Source organism: Chinchilla lanigera, unplaced genomic scaffold (assembly GCF_000276665.1).
Source record: "Chinchilla lanigera isolate Chin_1 unplaced genomic scaffold, ChiLan1.0 scaffold00050, whole genome shotgun sequence".
NCBI classification, from domain to species: domain Eukaryota; kingdom Metazoa; phylum Chordata; class Mammalia; order Rodentia; family Chinchillidae; genus Chinchilla; species Chinchilla lanigera.
Genome location: NW_004955451.1, coordinates 8,736,024 through 8,750,509, shown reverse-complemented (window position 1 = coordinate 8,750,509; position 14,486 = coordinate 8,736,024). Strand labels below are relative to the sequence as shown.

General features: G+C 37.3%; 1 pseudogene; it reads right to left on the bottom strand.

Annotated features, from left to right (window-relative positions):
• Nucleotides 1-332: 332 nt before the first annotated feature.
• On the bottom strand, nt 333-2,809 carry LOC102020869 (annotated as a pseudogene).
• Between the last annotated feature and the right edge of the window lie 11,677 nt (nt 2,810-14,486).

Below are 14,486 nucleotides of genomic sequence, written 5' to 3'. Positions count from 1 at the left end.
AATCAGAACTTTCACAGAGCTGTACTTGACCATATCCTATAGACAAAGCAGAATTACAATGCATGTAACAAAAAACAGTAAAAGTATTTTTTAAAAGCTGAGAGTTACAAATATGGTATGTAACAATTTTCTACTTTATTTTACTACAATTGTCAACATACAGTCTACTATTTTTCAAGATATCCAAAGACTAAAAATAAAATTTCTATAGACTACTTCCAAACAGTATAATTTAAGTAAAATGTTTACATTCTTATTTGAAAACAAAATTCAGGTTAAAAAAAATGTTGAGTGCAAGTTCTTCTCTCTGTAATAATTTTACTTCAGAGTTACTATTCCTTTTTTTCTTTGTGTCTACCCTTCTTGTCTTCATTATTTTCGTAGTCTCCCCTTTATCTTCAACAATTCCATCCCCTTGATACTTGTCATGGGTCCATTTTGGACTGCTACCTGATTTTTTGAAGTTAAAGCACCCTCTGCCACACGGGAAAGTACCACGACCTCTTCCTCATTTGGCCCAATAATCACCACCATCATCTCTGTCATCATGGAAGAAGTACTTCTTGCTTTTTGGAGTATATTCTGGATCCCATTCCTCTTCCTTCAGTCTCTTTTGAAAAGTAGTATTTGAGTTGTTCAGACCAGTATTTGTCCCAGCAAAAACTCCTCTGGCTCTTCTTTGCCTCTAATTCGAAAGAAGGCTCCTCCTGGTCGGCTAACTTTTGCAAAGCCAGACTATTCTTTCAATTCTTGGTGGGTTTGAAATTCTTCTTTTCATCCCTTCTTACTCTCCTTTTCTTCTCAAGAACTGGGAGAAGATGGTGATGCTGAAGAGGATGAAGTCAAGAATGATCTTGCTCTCTACTTTTACATTTACTGTCATCTTTGTAAGATTTGTATTCCTTGTATCTTTTGGAGTTGTTTCCTGCTTTCCTGATCCACGGGATTCCTTGGAGTTCTTGGGACACTCATTCTTTAGTTCTTTCTTTTCTGTGGCAATCAATGTCATGCCGAAGATCAGCAGAATCATACCTTAGGTTTTTTTTTTATTTTAAAGAGAGTAGTAAATGAGAAACAAACAAAGGAATAGAACAGTAGCAGCATACCAGTATCACAAACATACACAAATCAAAGCAAGAACATTCAAAGTGATACAGGGTCTCAAGACAAAATAATACCAATCAACAGTGGTTGTTACATTACATATCACTATCCTCAATTACATTGCTGGGCATACCTTAGTTTTTTATCTCCCTTCTGATTTTCTTCTTTAAAAGTTCTCTGTTCTCCTGCTAAATGGGTATGCTTCCTCAGGGCACTTGGAGAGATATCAATTCTCTTGTGTATCTCAGGGCTCTTAGACTGGATACTATGTTATTCAGCGGCTTTCTGATATGAAGTGAACCTCTCCTTTTCGGTCACTGCAGGTGATTTGAAGTATTGTTCTTTAACACGATGAACCAAAGACACAATGTGTTGTATAAATGACTCTAAAGTGCTTTTGCTGGCCTGAGGCAACTTAATGCGGTCAAACATGGATCGGAATTCCTGCTCCTTCCTTACAGAATGGACAAGTGCACTAGCAAGTAGCCTGCCTATAGTCAAGGAGGCTGGTCTGCTAGAATCATTAGCAATCAAGAGGAACAGGTGCCATTTTCAGTGTGACTTCAGGATGGTGAGAATCACTGGCTATCATTTTGATCCTAGGGGGACTCTCCTCTCTGAAGGCAGACTTTTCTCATGCACCCAGATTCTCATGTAGAGAGGGGCTGGAATCAAAGAGGTCTTTGAGCTTTTCAGTCTTTACCTGCTCACGTGACTGTTTTTCTTTCTTCACTGCTGTTCTTTCAGAACTTTTGTCTTCTTTGTGCTTATCTTTTGCAGTGCTCGGCCTCTCTACTACATAGCCAGTCTCTAAGTTGATAATTTTTTTCTTCTCTAAATTGATTGCTTACTCTATTGCCTTTCAGCAAAACTTTGAACTTGTATTTGGATCCTTCCCCCTCCGTATTCCGATGAGATGCCATAGGAAAATTTTTACCCTGAGCTACGAGGACTGACTTCCTGAACTCTTTATAATCCTCCATCTCTTCTGTGTTATCCTCTTCTGAATCATTAAATTTCTGTTTCCCAGACTATTTAACACTGAAGAATCTAGAGCTTCCCGATCTTCCCATTCTCCCTCTGCCCTCCCCTTCTCTGATCCTTTGGAGCCTCTTTATCCCTGGTATGACCCCTAGCAAGCAGAAATACTCTAGACTCTTCATCTGTGGGCCCTGAGGAACTTTCCAGTCTTTGCAGTTTCCCGATCTCCTCCGTCAAGATAAAATGAAGACCTTAGATTCATCTCTTGGAGCATTCTGTGGTGTGATTGTCTTTGCAGGGCTTCTTGTGAGGGGATATGATGAACTGGACTATTCTGAGAATGACTGCAGCGACTAGATCCATTTCCAGTTGAACCAGATCCAGATCTTTCAGGACTATGCTGAATGGAATGTGAATGCTGACAGGGGGTATTTTTTGCACAGTGGACTGTTCTAAGCGTGGGGGCATCAGAGCATGATGAACTCTGACTATGTGGTATAGCATTAGGCGAAGGACTATGGGGTGAGCTGGGATTATTATTGTAAGCAGAAAGGCCAGGCCAAAGATCACCAGAAGTGGCTGATTTATTAAATTCATCAATAGATTCCGATGGATCATGTTCAACTGTATCTTTTGGTTATTCCTGTGATTTACTTTTCAGAGGACTCCCTTCTTGGGGTTCCCTTTCAAGTTTTTTGGTTTGTTTCTCCTGAGACCTGGGTTTTTTGTTTGTTTGTTTGTTTTTATTTTTTATTCTCCTTAATGGTTTGATCAATCTTGCATTCTTACATCTGGTAATCTGAGTAACCTCGTTGAAGATAACAATACTTAATAAAACAACCACTGTTAATTCCTACCATTTTGTTCTGAAAACCTTCTTTCACAGTCCTCCCTATATGCTTACAAGGTTGTCACTCAAAAACCATGCTGCTGAAATTCACATCCATTTGTAATTTCTTTTCCCATGGACTCCAGATGCAACCACATGAATTTCTTTAGCCAGTATTCCACCAGCAAGCCAAGGCTGGATGCTTTTGCATGTTAGAGCTGGTCTTAGGTAGATACTCACTAAGGTAAAAAGATTACTAACTGGATAGAGCATCACAGAGAGAGAGCAATCAAATAAAGTAAGCTAATACCAAACTATTATGGAAGAGTTCTTGAACCATTAATCCAATTTTACTGCCAGCTAAATGCTATTAATTGCCTCCATGACAACATTTGAAATAAATTCCACAGCCATGATTCTTGACCCACAGAATCATAGATTATGAGTTCTTCTTTGTTGGACTTTGTTTTGTTTTGCTGCAAAGCTGGGGATTAAACCCAGGGCCCCATGCAAGCTAGGCAGGCTCTCTGCTACAGAGCTATATCCCCAGCCCCTGACCCACAGAAACATGACAAAAAATTATTTTTTGACTAAGCCATCATAATTTGTTTTTATTTCTGTTATTTTATGTGAACAGAGGGAAGGTTGTATCCTTATTTCACAGCAATAAATATTAACAGTTAACTCTTACTTATCTACAGTAGCTAAAATTAATCCAGTGAAGAAGCATTTCTTGCATCAGTTAACTGTTAATATCAAGTGACACTGAGAACTGAATCAATGTTTACTGTGTACACAACAATATTCTAAGTTGTGAATAGTTTTGAGACAGGGTCTCACTATGCAGTTCCTGCTGGCCTTGAGCTCACTTTTTAGCCCAGACTGGCCTCCAACTCACAAAGATCCTCCTGCCTCAGCCTCCTCAGTGCTGGGATTACAGACGTGTGCCACCATGCCTGGCTTTGAACTAATGTGATGTAATAGACACTACATCAGCCATAATTTACATATTAGAAAAACTAAGGCACAGAGCTCAGTGAGCTCCCCATGAACTCCTGCATGCAATCTGCATTCTTGGTGCAGACTGGTAACCATCAAATCATTTATCACGACTCTAGCAGGGGGACTTCCTTCTCCATTTACAAAACACAGGCAAGTGCCTTCCTGTTTCAGTCTCAAGGTGTGCTCCTTTGTTCTGCTTAAGTGTGTGTGTCCTACGGGCACCTTGCCACGTCCCTGTACCTGTTCCCTGCAGGGAGGGAAAAGGGTCCCTCTGTGGTAGGTAGCACGGGGAGATGCATTTAGATGAATCATGCTGTGTCAGCTACTGAAGGGCTCATGCTACTGAAGCTGATCTCGCCCTGTTTCTTCTCTGTGTGAGCACTGTCCTTCCGACTATCTCTTGACTGTGGCATTTGCCTTGGTGACTCCAGTACTGAGATTCAGCATGCAGAAGTGCTCAGATTTTTTTTTCTCCCAAGAGTAGGCAACAGATGCTACTTGTTTCTATATTTGCAATGATATAATTAGTCAGTGGGTATCTGTTTACCCAATACAGTGGAAAATCAAAGGGGAACTCAGCCATGATTATTTTTACATTCTCTTTTATCACCAGGACCTGTTTGTGTGAGATTGGTAGAATGTTTTTAATTTGGAGACTGAGCGATTGAGTTAATTATAATACTGCATGATTAATGATCAAGCCTGGTGTCGCAGATAGCAGTACCTTCTTTAGGGATTTCCTGATATCTATTTATTCTCTAAGAAGTCCTAAAGAAGTGATATCATTTATGTGATAGGTCAGTTGATACAATATGGAAGGCTAAATATCCTGAGTTATGCTTTTTAGACAACATCTGGATCAGAAAGGCAAATATAAAAAAATATCTTTTTAATGAACTATTCCACTCAAAGGAAAAAGAATTAAGAATTATTTCAGAAAAAGAGAAAAGAGAAAAATAATTGTATACACAGATAAATTGAGAATGATACTGTGACTCCTTCCCTTGGGGACATTTCACCTTCTTGACAAAATGCTCCTTTGTAGTAGCTATAAAATGTCAGGAGATGAGCACATGGAACGGCAGAGGTGCAGGGTGGAAGTAGCAGCTGTGTATGACAGCAGGATTCTTGAATTTTTGGAAAGATATACTGTATGCAACAACTCTCTGTCAGCAAAGAGAGACATGAAAAAACTGGTCTCAGCCTGGCTGTCAGTGGTGGAAAAACCAGGTACCCTGAAAATTTGAAATCACATGCATGCTTTATCCTGGAGTTTGTAAATATTAACTTCCACCCCGAGAGATCTGGGAAACTTCATGCTAAGCACTGCCCATGTACTACTCATTAGTACTACAATTGTACTTACTAATACTTTCTAGTACTACAAGTGCAGTAGAAAATAAAAACCTCCTCTAAAAGGACATCTCTTATGCCAATGAGGATTCCAATAGAAAAATATGATCTCTACATCTAAACACAAGTTCTTAACCAAATGTTAGGAAAAAAGGACATAAATCCCTGTAAGAGTCAAAGAAAAGGGGGATAGAGACAGAAGTAGAAGTCAGGTACAGCGCAGAAAGTGGGGGCGGTGGTACTGTGCGGCTGGGGAGGGGCACACATAGCCTGTGAAATGTGGCAGGGAGGGCTGCATCTATAGCAGCTGCAGGCCTGTAATCAGTCCAAGTGTAGTCCTGTGATTGGCTCAAATTCAGGCCTGCAGACTGGTTAAAGTGAGTGTGGGCCTCTGGGACAGCTGGCAGCTATCTTGGCAGTGATTCAGAGACAGGGTCCATAGGAGCTGTGATTGACAGCTGTCCTTTCTCCCTGACAATCGGTAGGGCTGGAAAAGAGAATCTTCAGAGGGGCTAGCTGTGTTTCCTACAGGTTATTGGGGCGTGGGGAGGTTGGGGATCTTAATCTTAATAATGGACCCAGATCCCACCCTCTCTCCCTGGGGACAGGCACAGCAGCTGACAGTGTAGGTGCACCTCCTGTGGGAGCACCCAGGAGCGGGCTGGAAACACTGTCCTGCGTGGCGGGAAGACACTGAAGCAAGAGGCACGTTTTTGCTTCAGTCTATCCCGGGGCCGAGGGGTGGGGGATGGTAAGGAAGAGCAAAGCACAGCAACTGGGAAGGTTAGTGAGAAGCCCGAGGACAACCCACGTCCCCTTAGCCATCAGAAGAAAAACAGGGAGGGCCAGACCCTTCTCACTGGTTTCAGTGAGAACAATAAATAACAGAATTAGGACCAGGAAAATTAGTAAAGACATAAAGATAATGCAAAAACAATAAAAGCAAACGTGTGAAATTAGAAAACAATCAGGTTCGAAAATGAAACAAAAATTCTAATCATGAGGATTATATTCACTGGAATTTTAAAAAAAAGAAAGTCAAGATGTTTTTCAATTAGCTGCTTGGATACAGCCAAAAGAGAATTGGTCACCTGAAAGAGAGAAATGAAGAAAATGCAGCACCTAGAGAAGATGCAGAAAATGCCAAAGAGTCAGAGCTAAAAAACATAAAGGGTGAATTGTAAGTACATTCATAATTTTGAGGGAGAAAAGAGGAAAACAAATAGGAAGAAGAAATATTTAAGAGGTAATGGATGAGTATTCTCTCTAATTAAAGAGTGACATAATTCTTTTGATTCCAGAAATACAACCTATTTAAGTGGAATAAATAAACCCACATCTAGTTATATCAGAGTTGAGTGTAGTGACAAAGACAAATATAAGGTCCTACAATTCATTAGAAAAGACACATTGCCTGGCTAAACAAGATAATTTGAAGACTGGTAATTGTTTGAAAGTCAGAAGGCAGCACAATATTATTTTCAAAATATTAAAGGACAATAATTGCTAGGTCAAAATTGTGTAAGTAGCTGCTCCATACAAAATTTGTTGAAGCAAAGACATTTTCTGACAAAAATAAACTGGGAATTTTTACCACCAATGGGTTTCATAAACAAATTTTGAAAGGAATTCTCTGAGTAAATAGAGAATAAAGAAATCAGAGGAAGATCTGAAATGCAAGAATGAATGAATAGTGGGTAAAGATTCTGATAAATACATAAGTAAATCAAAGTCAGCATCCATGATATGAATATTATAATAATATGAATCTTGTTGACAGACAGAAACTAAGGTAGAATGAAAATACTAAATAGCAATGATGTAAGACAGAACACACAGGATGGGACATAAAGCATTTCAAGTTCTTTCAGTTGTGCTGGGAAAATAGTGACTAAACTTTAAGTTATGCAAGTTGAATTTTAAATTACACTATAAGGTAGGAAAATGAAATAAAACCTGTTTCTTAAAATCATAGAAAAATGAAGGAAAGAGCAGAGAAAAATCAGCATGGATGAAACACAGCATACAAATGCTAAAACACTAAGTGAATTAGTAAATGATAAATTTAAATATACTGGGCTTTGTAGGAGTCAGCATTGATCATATTAATGAAAAATATATACAGCATTATGCAGTTGTAAGAGATATGCTAAAACCTACATATACAGAACTAAAATTTGAACAGATCCTCCCCCACAAATGTAAGCAAATGTCAAAATGACTCAGAATATTATCTTTCAGTACTTTGAAGTAATCCTGGCAGCAGAGACAAAAGTCCAGGGTGAACTTTCGCAGGTCTCCATTATGATGTATATGTGAAGCCTCATTTTTCAAAGTTCACATTTCATTCTTGCACTGATTTTCATCCAAATAATGCAGCTTCCTACATCAATGGCTGCTGTATTTATATACAAGGAAGTACTACTCTTCTATAAAGAAGGATAAACTTGAGTCCAATGACTCCAGGTAAATGGAGTCCATAAAGTTAATTGAAATAAATTAGACACACAAGTTTAAATATCACACTGTTTCTCTTTTGTGAGAAACTCAAAGGAAAAATAAGGAACAAAATGGAGGATAGATATTGGAAAGTAGGAAGAACATGTTCAAGTAGGAAGAGGAGCAAGGAGAAAGGAAGGGGATTTTACAAAAGGAGAATGGATAGAAAAAAATGGAAATAAAATTTTTGTAAATGGGAAGGGAAAGAAGGGTTGAAAGGACCGGAAAGAAACAGGAAAAAAAGAAGCATTAAGGTAGATTGTGTACAGGTACAAATTCTGTAGGATGAATGTGATCATTCTGTATGGCAAATATGTACTAATAAAAATAAAATTTAAAAAAATACTGTTTTATTTATTTACTATTGCTCTCAGTGTAGTAGAACAGAAGCTATACTTGGTGTAGCTTCACAGAAGTTTCTGGTGAATTAATATCCCTGGTGCCTAGAAGAGTGTCTGATAGAAATGAAACATTCAAGGGATTTGTATTCTGGGATTTACTAGTAAATCTGGAAACTTTTTTCATAAACTTTTCTAGGTTGATTCCGCAATTTATTCATACCCAATATTTGTTTGAAGAATAACTAACTCTTGAATGAGGCACTACTTGGGTAAAACAGACATTCATAGTGGACTGATAGACAGAAATGAGCCAACTGCCTTTACGTTGTACACAACCTTGCTATTCTGTATAAATTATTTGTCCTAATTCCAGCTTTGCTGGGGATGTGGCTCTCTGGTAGGGTTCTTGCCTTGCATGTTCAAGGCCCTGGGTTCAATCCCCAGCACTACCACCACCACCACCACCACCACCACCACGACAGACCAAACCCTACAGTTTCAGCCTCCTACCTACTAGAACATTGAGAAATGTTCATCTCTACATCACAATAAAAGAGGAGGCCAGCTTTTTACTTAGGTATCAGAAATACATTATTCGTTGCTATCCTGTCATAATTTTAATTTCCCTTGATATTTTACAGAATATTAGATTGCAAAGAGGTGTACAATTGCCAGATATTTTCTAGCATGTAAATATTCTGGAAAGTTGGGCATAGTGGCACAGGTCTGAGTCTCAGCCATCTAGAATTTGAGACCAGCCTAGGCTACCTAGTGAGTTCTAGGCCAGCCTTACTACATAGTGATACCCTGTCTCAAAACAAGAACAAAAACAAAATCAAAAACCTGGGAAATCTAATATATTTTGGCAGTTATAATAAAAATAAAACCTACACATTAGAAGTGTCTCTGATAAAACATATGATGCTAGCTCTGCTTTTGCTTTTATCACTCTGATTGTTCACAGTACTGCAGAAATTATTAGCTCAGTTATACTCTTTGTATATTAAATTGCTATGTTAGAAAGAAGTATGAAGATTAAAACCCAAACAAAATCTATTTTAGGGACTACTTAGAACTAGGAGCTTGCATATGCATAAATTAAAGCTCAAAAACCATGTCATATGCATTTTATATATGTCTTTTTTAACACAATTAAAACCATTAACTCTGACTAAATTATATTTGACTTTATCATTCTGACCTTAGATGAATATATATGTGTGTGACTAAGTATTAATTGAATTATGCATTTTGCTTACTCATTTCCTTCCATTTCTCTTATCAGCCAAATGAAGATTATGATAAGTGTTCAATGTTTCTTGGACCAACTGTCTCATTTGGACACATTGACAAGGGAATATTTGAATCTCTAAGAGTGTTGCTCTTTGCACCTGACTGGTTTCCATTCCCTTTTACTGTAAGAAATGGCCATTTGATTTTCTGGGGTTGATCTACTCACCCCTAATGCCATTTTCTCGGTGTGGGAATACTGGCCAATGGGGCTGGCAGAGTATTCAGGTCTGCTCAGTTAGAGAACTAACTTCCACGGTCTGCTCTGATGGACCCAAAGGTGATGCAGGATCCAACATGAGCCAATGAATACCACCTTATAACTTTGGGAATACATCCCAGGGAGGGGAAACATTGTTTACACTTAAGTTACCAATCAAATACGACCTGACACTGGTGGTGGTAAGGAGCATTTTGCCAGAATGTACCTGAGCATGAAGGCAGCTGGAAGCAGGAACAAGAATTCAAAAAATACTGGTACCTATGGCCTCCCTTTCTCAATCTGTTCTGGCTACCTTGCCCTAATTTCCACTTCTTTAAACATGCAAGATTCTGAGCCTTCTCTGGACGTCTGCACTTGCCATTCCTCAGCTTGTCGTGCTGTGCTGTTCCTCTAGAAATTCACATCCCTATCTCTCTTTCCTCTGCATTTATACTTAAACCTAAACTTCGCAGTCTGGCCTTTCTGACTGCTGTAGCTGACACACAGCTGTTCTTCCTCACCGTACCTGATGGGTTTTCACCATAGTACTTTTCCTTATATAACAAACTGTGGCTTATGATATTTTTCTTTAACTCTCATGTAACTCTCACCTACAACAGCTATAGCACCCAGACATTTAATGCTTGAGTCTGCTGAATGTGTTGAAGGAAAATAAATTTGACCTACATAAGTGATTAAATTTGTACTAAAGTGACTTCCCAGACAAGCATGGTGATACATGTCTGTAATTCCAGGCTTCCAGAGGATGAGGCAGGATGATCGCTGTGAGTTTGAGGCTAGCCTGGACTACATAGTGAATTCAAGGCCAGCCTGCACTACAGAGAAAGATCCTGTCTCCAAGTACAAAAAAAAAAAAAAGCCTTCCCTTAGTATTAATCTCAAACCTAATATAATTTATAAACAAAGAGTCTCAGCCAATCACAGATGAACTTCCAGGCAATCAGAAGCTGACAGCTGCTAAAACAGGAGCATGTAAGGCCAATGCCTTCTGAACCAATAGGTTGTATGCGTTTGTCACTTTTATCCCTTTGGCGAAATATTGCCTGATGTGGTCAGATAGGGTATTCTGGGATATCTTTGTGTTACAGTTATAGAACTTTTTTCCTTCCTCAAATAAACTATATAAAATTAAACTGGTCCCATCTTTCTTTTAACAGCTAAGTGAATATCATCTTTGGGTATCTATACTCAAATGGGCTGGAAGCTTCTGGACCTTTCTCCTATCAGAACCAAAGAGTTCTCTTTTTCTCTTGAGCCAATTACTTTACAATACCTTTAATTTTAAAAGTTCTAAATAGTAAACAATTTAATAGCTATATGTGCATAAATTTAACACTGACATTACTTTGAAATCAACAAATACTTCTAATATAATAAGAATCCTGTTGATTCTTCAAAATACATTTGTCTTTACCAGAATCCTTAGATGATGCTTAAAAAGAAGCAGAGATTATGTAGTTGGGGAACATTTAAGTGGGTTACTCCTTGTTCATAAAATTTTACAAATTAGGGGAAAGAAAACCAGTGTGGAGTGTGGGAGGCAATGTGAAAACGATAGAGGTTTATGGCTTTATTTCCTTTTTTATTGGCATTTGTTTGCAATACATAATAAGTATGTTAATCTTGAAAAATTGGTAAGTGCACGTAACAGGTCTCAATCACTTTTATTCCCCTGTATTCTCCTCACTGTCTCTTTCTGATTGCAAGGTTATACAATTAAGGTTAAACAAGTATATAGTGTACACTATTGAAGGGGAGTTTTATAATGCTTGATATAAAGGGCTTAGTATGTAAGGGTGGATTAGTAGTGAGGAGAGTTACATTGCTAATATGTGTGCATAAACACGCAAACTTGGAGGGCCCTTGAGCATTTTTTTCCCTTTGAGACTGGCCTTGAGCTCACTCTGTAGCCGAGGTTGGCCTGAAACTCACAGTGATCCCCCTGTCTTAGTGTTCAGAGTACTGGGATTACAGACTTTTGTCACCACACCCAGCCCTATGAGCCACTGACAGACTACAAGAGTGTACCATTTTTGTGCAATATCTAGGATGAAGGGGTGGACTTTTTATATTACCATGAGAAAATTATGTACTAAACTCTTCACTCAAGTAGCATGACTTACTATATTCCTCATGTTCATGATATCTAGAGCCTCTGATAATTACTGAAGAAGACTGTGGACCATAATTTTGATTGTAGTCTCAGTAAAGGTACACTGTAAGCTGCTGAAGAAGGACTAATTTAATTCAAATTTATACAATGATGGTGCTCAACCATTTTGAATGTGTTGATAAATTATTGAAGAAATCCTAAGCAAATATATTAATTTGTGTATACATTTATATTTGTGAAAAAATTGTAAAATCTGTTAAAAATCAAGCTGAATGCAAGAGACTTCTGAGAAAAGGGATTTTGATGTCTTTTTGTTTTTAACAGATATTGATATTATTTTCTGATCATCTTTAAATTCACTGTATTAAAATAGATATCTTAATCACATTTCAACATAAAATGTTCTTTTCTGAATAAATCTTAATTTTTAAAATGAAAGACCAGAAACAGGGAAGAAATGTCTTTGCATGTTAATCTGTTGAATCCCTTGAAAACTAAAGTGACTCCATCCTGTTATGTCATGTTATATTCAAAATGTGTAGTTTTATTCTCTTGCAATAGTTATCTTCTCTCTAAAGGTAAAATAAGTTTTATAAACTATCTCTTCCCATTCCCAAATCTATGTAATTTTAAAATAAAATCTGAAATTTAGGGATGTGAGAAGTATCTTCAGGAGAAACTGTGTTCAAAATACTATTAACAAATTTAAGCCTGCAAAGGGAGTGAATTGGCAGTAGTTTAAGGTTTTGTTTTCTTTGTTTTTTGTGTTTTTTTTTTCCCGGTACCAGGAATCGAACTCACGACCTTGCACTTGCCAGGCAGGTGCTGTGCCGCTGAGCTAAATCTCCAGCCCCAGGTTTTGTTTTCTTTAGTTTTGTTTTATGACTGTATATGCTGAATGCTATCTCAAAGGGATGTTTCATCTATTTTGTAGATTTCCAATGAATTTGCTTACTTTTGAGAATGAATTCTGAATCAACTGGCCAAGCACAAAATAAATATATAGATATATACTCCCCATACATTCATACACAAAGGCAGCGTAGTCTAGTGCTGTGCTTTTCAAAATCAGTGTGGACATAAAGAACCTAGGGGTGACGTTTAATGTGGATTTTGGTTCAGCAGGCCTGAGTTGGCATCTGCATTGTTTATCTCTAACCACGTCCCAAGCAATATCTATACTGCTGCTTACAGTCCATACTGAACAACGGGGATACTTGGGAGTTAAGATGTGTTTCCCTATCATTTTACTTCCCCGCCATAGGTAATTGCTGTTCTGATGAAGATAATATTAAATTATTCCTTCTGAGAAGAAATCGTCTTCTGGCTGTGCTCAAATATACTTCTAAATAATGTGGCCTATGGGTCAATAGAAATTTTGTATGGGGAATCAATGTTTTTGTAAATTTTGTGGCCAGTTTTCAATGTTTTACTATTTCATTGAATATCTAGGTAGTATCTTCCATAGTTTTCCATTTAAAAATATTACTAAATCTTTTAGTTTTCTGTGCAATTAAGGGAAACACAGAAAAAAGATTCATCAGAAAAATGATTCATCAGATCCTTTACCATTCTGAATTTAGTAGTTTGTAATTTCTATCGTTTTATTCTCTTCCTTGTAATTATTTTGTAATTGCAATGTAGATACCATTGGTTCAGTCTCAATAATTTTTGTTTTATTTTTCTTAAAGATAAAATTAAACTAAGTAAGCAAGCATATTTTATATATACTTATCAATTCATCTAATTTATTTGATAATTCTATATATTCATTAATTAATTTATTTATGCAGTCATTCACTAATAACCTCTAATTCCAATAGTTTAGGTTATAATTGGTTACACAGATAGAATTATCATTGAAATCTTTGGTCTACTAGCTACATAGACTCACTTATTACCTTCTGTTCAGGCTACTACCCTTGAGCCTTCTGTTTGTGGCAGTCACTGACCCTTGAAGGACATCTAATTTTCCAGCTTCTGGTTATTATAGCCTCAAGTCAGGGGAGAATATCACTGGTGAGCTCTTCTGTTTGTTTTGAATGCTACTCTGAAAATCAGTTCAACAGCTATGCCTTTCCAGTTCATATTAAAACCATAACACCAGAGAGAACTTAAAGGGAATAGTCATGGAGAACTCATGAGCATCTGTAGAAATTTCTTATCTATTCTCACTGGCCTACAGGTCAACCCTTTAATTCTCCCATATTGCTACTATCATATAATTTCTCAATGTACTAACAAGTAGATAACACTTTGCTTGGTTGCCATTTGGACCAAAACAAAAATTTTCTGCAACTTTATGTTTCACTGAAAACAATCATGACACCCTAGAAGCAAGCATGGGGAGTCTGAGTGTGTATTGGCATCTCAGTACGAAATCCTGTGCTATTTCGTGAAAGATAGTGGTAACATGCTTTATATCCTGTGAAGATTTATTCAATTGTTAGCAACACTAGCTTTGTAAAAACAAAGCATAAGAACCAAATTACATACTTCTGATGCCTCCAGAATTGCCAATGATAGTGATAATACAGTAACAAAAAGCATTTTACACTGCTACAGTATAGTCTTTTTGACTTTACAAACAAGCACATCTTTTCTGATACATCACTTTTTGAGCAACACATCAGTTTCTGACTTTTGAACAATAAGAGTGGCATAAGTGGAACATATATGTGAATCAAAGTTTTTAAAATTTATTTTATATTGTCCAAAAATATATTACAAATGTATAAATAACTATGTGAG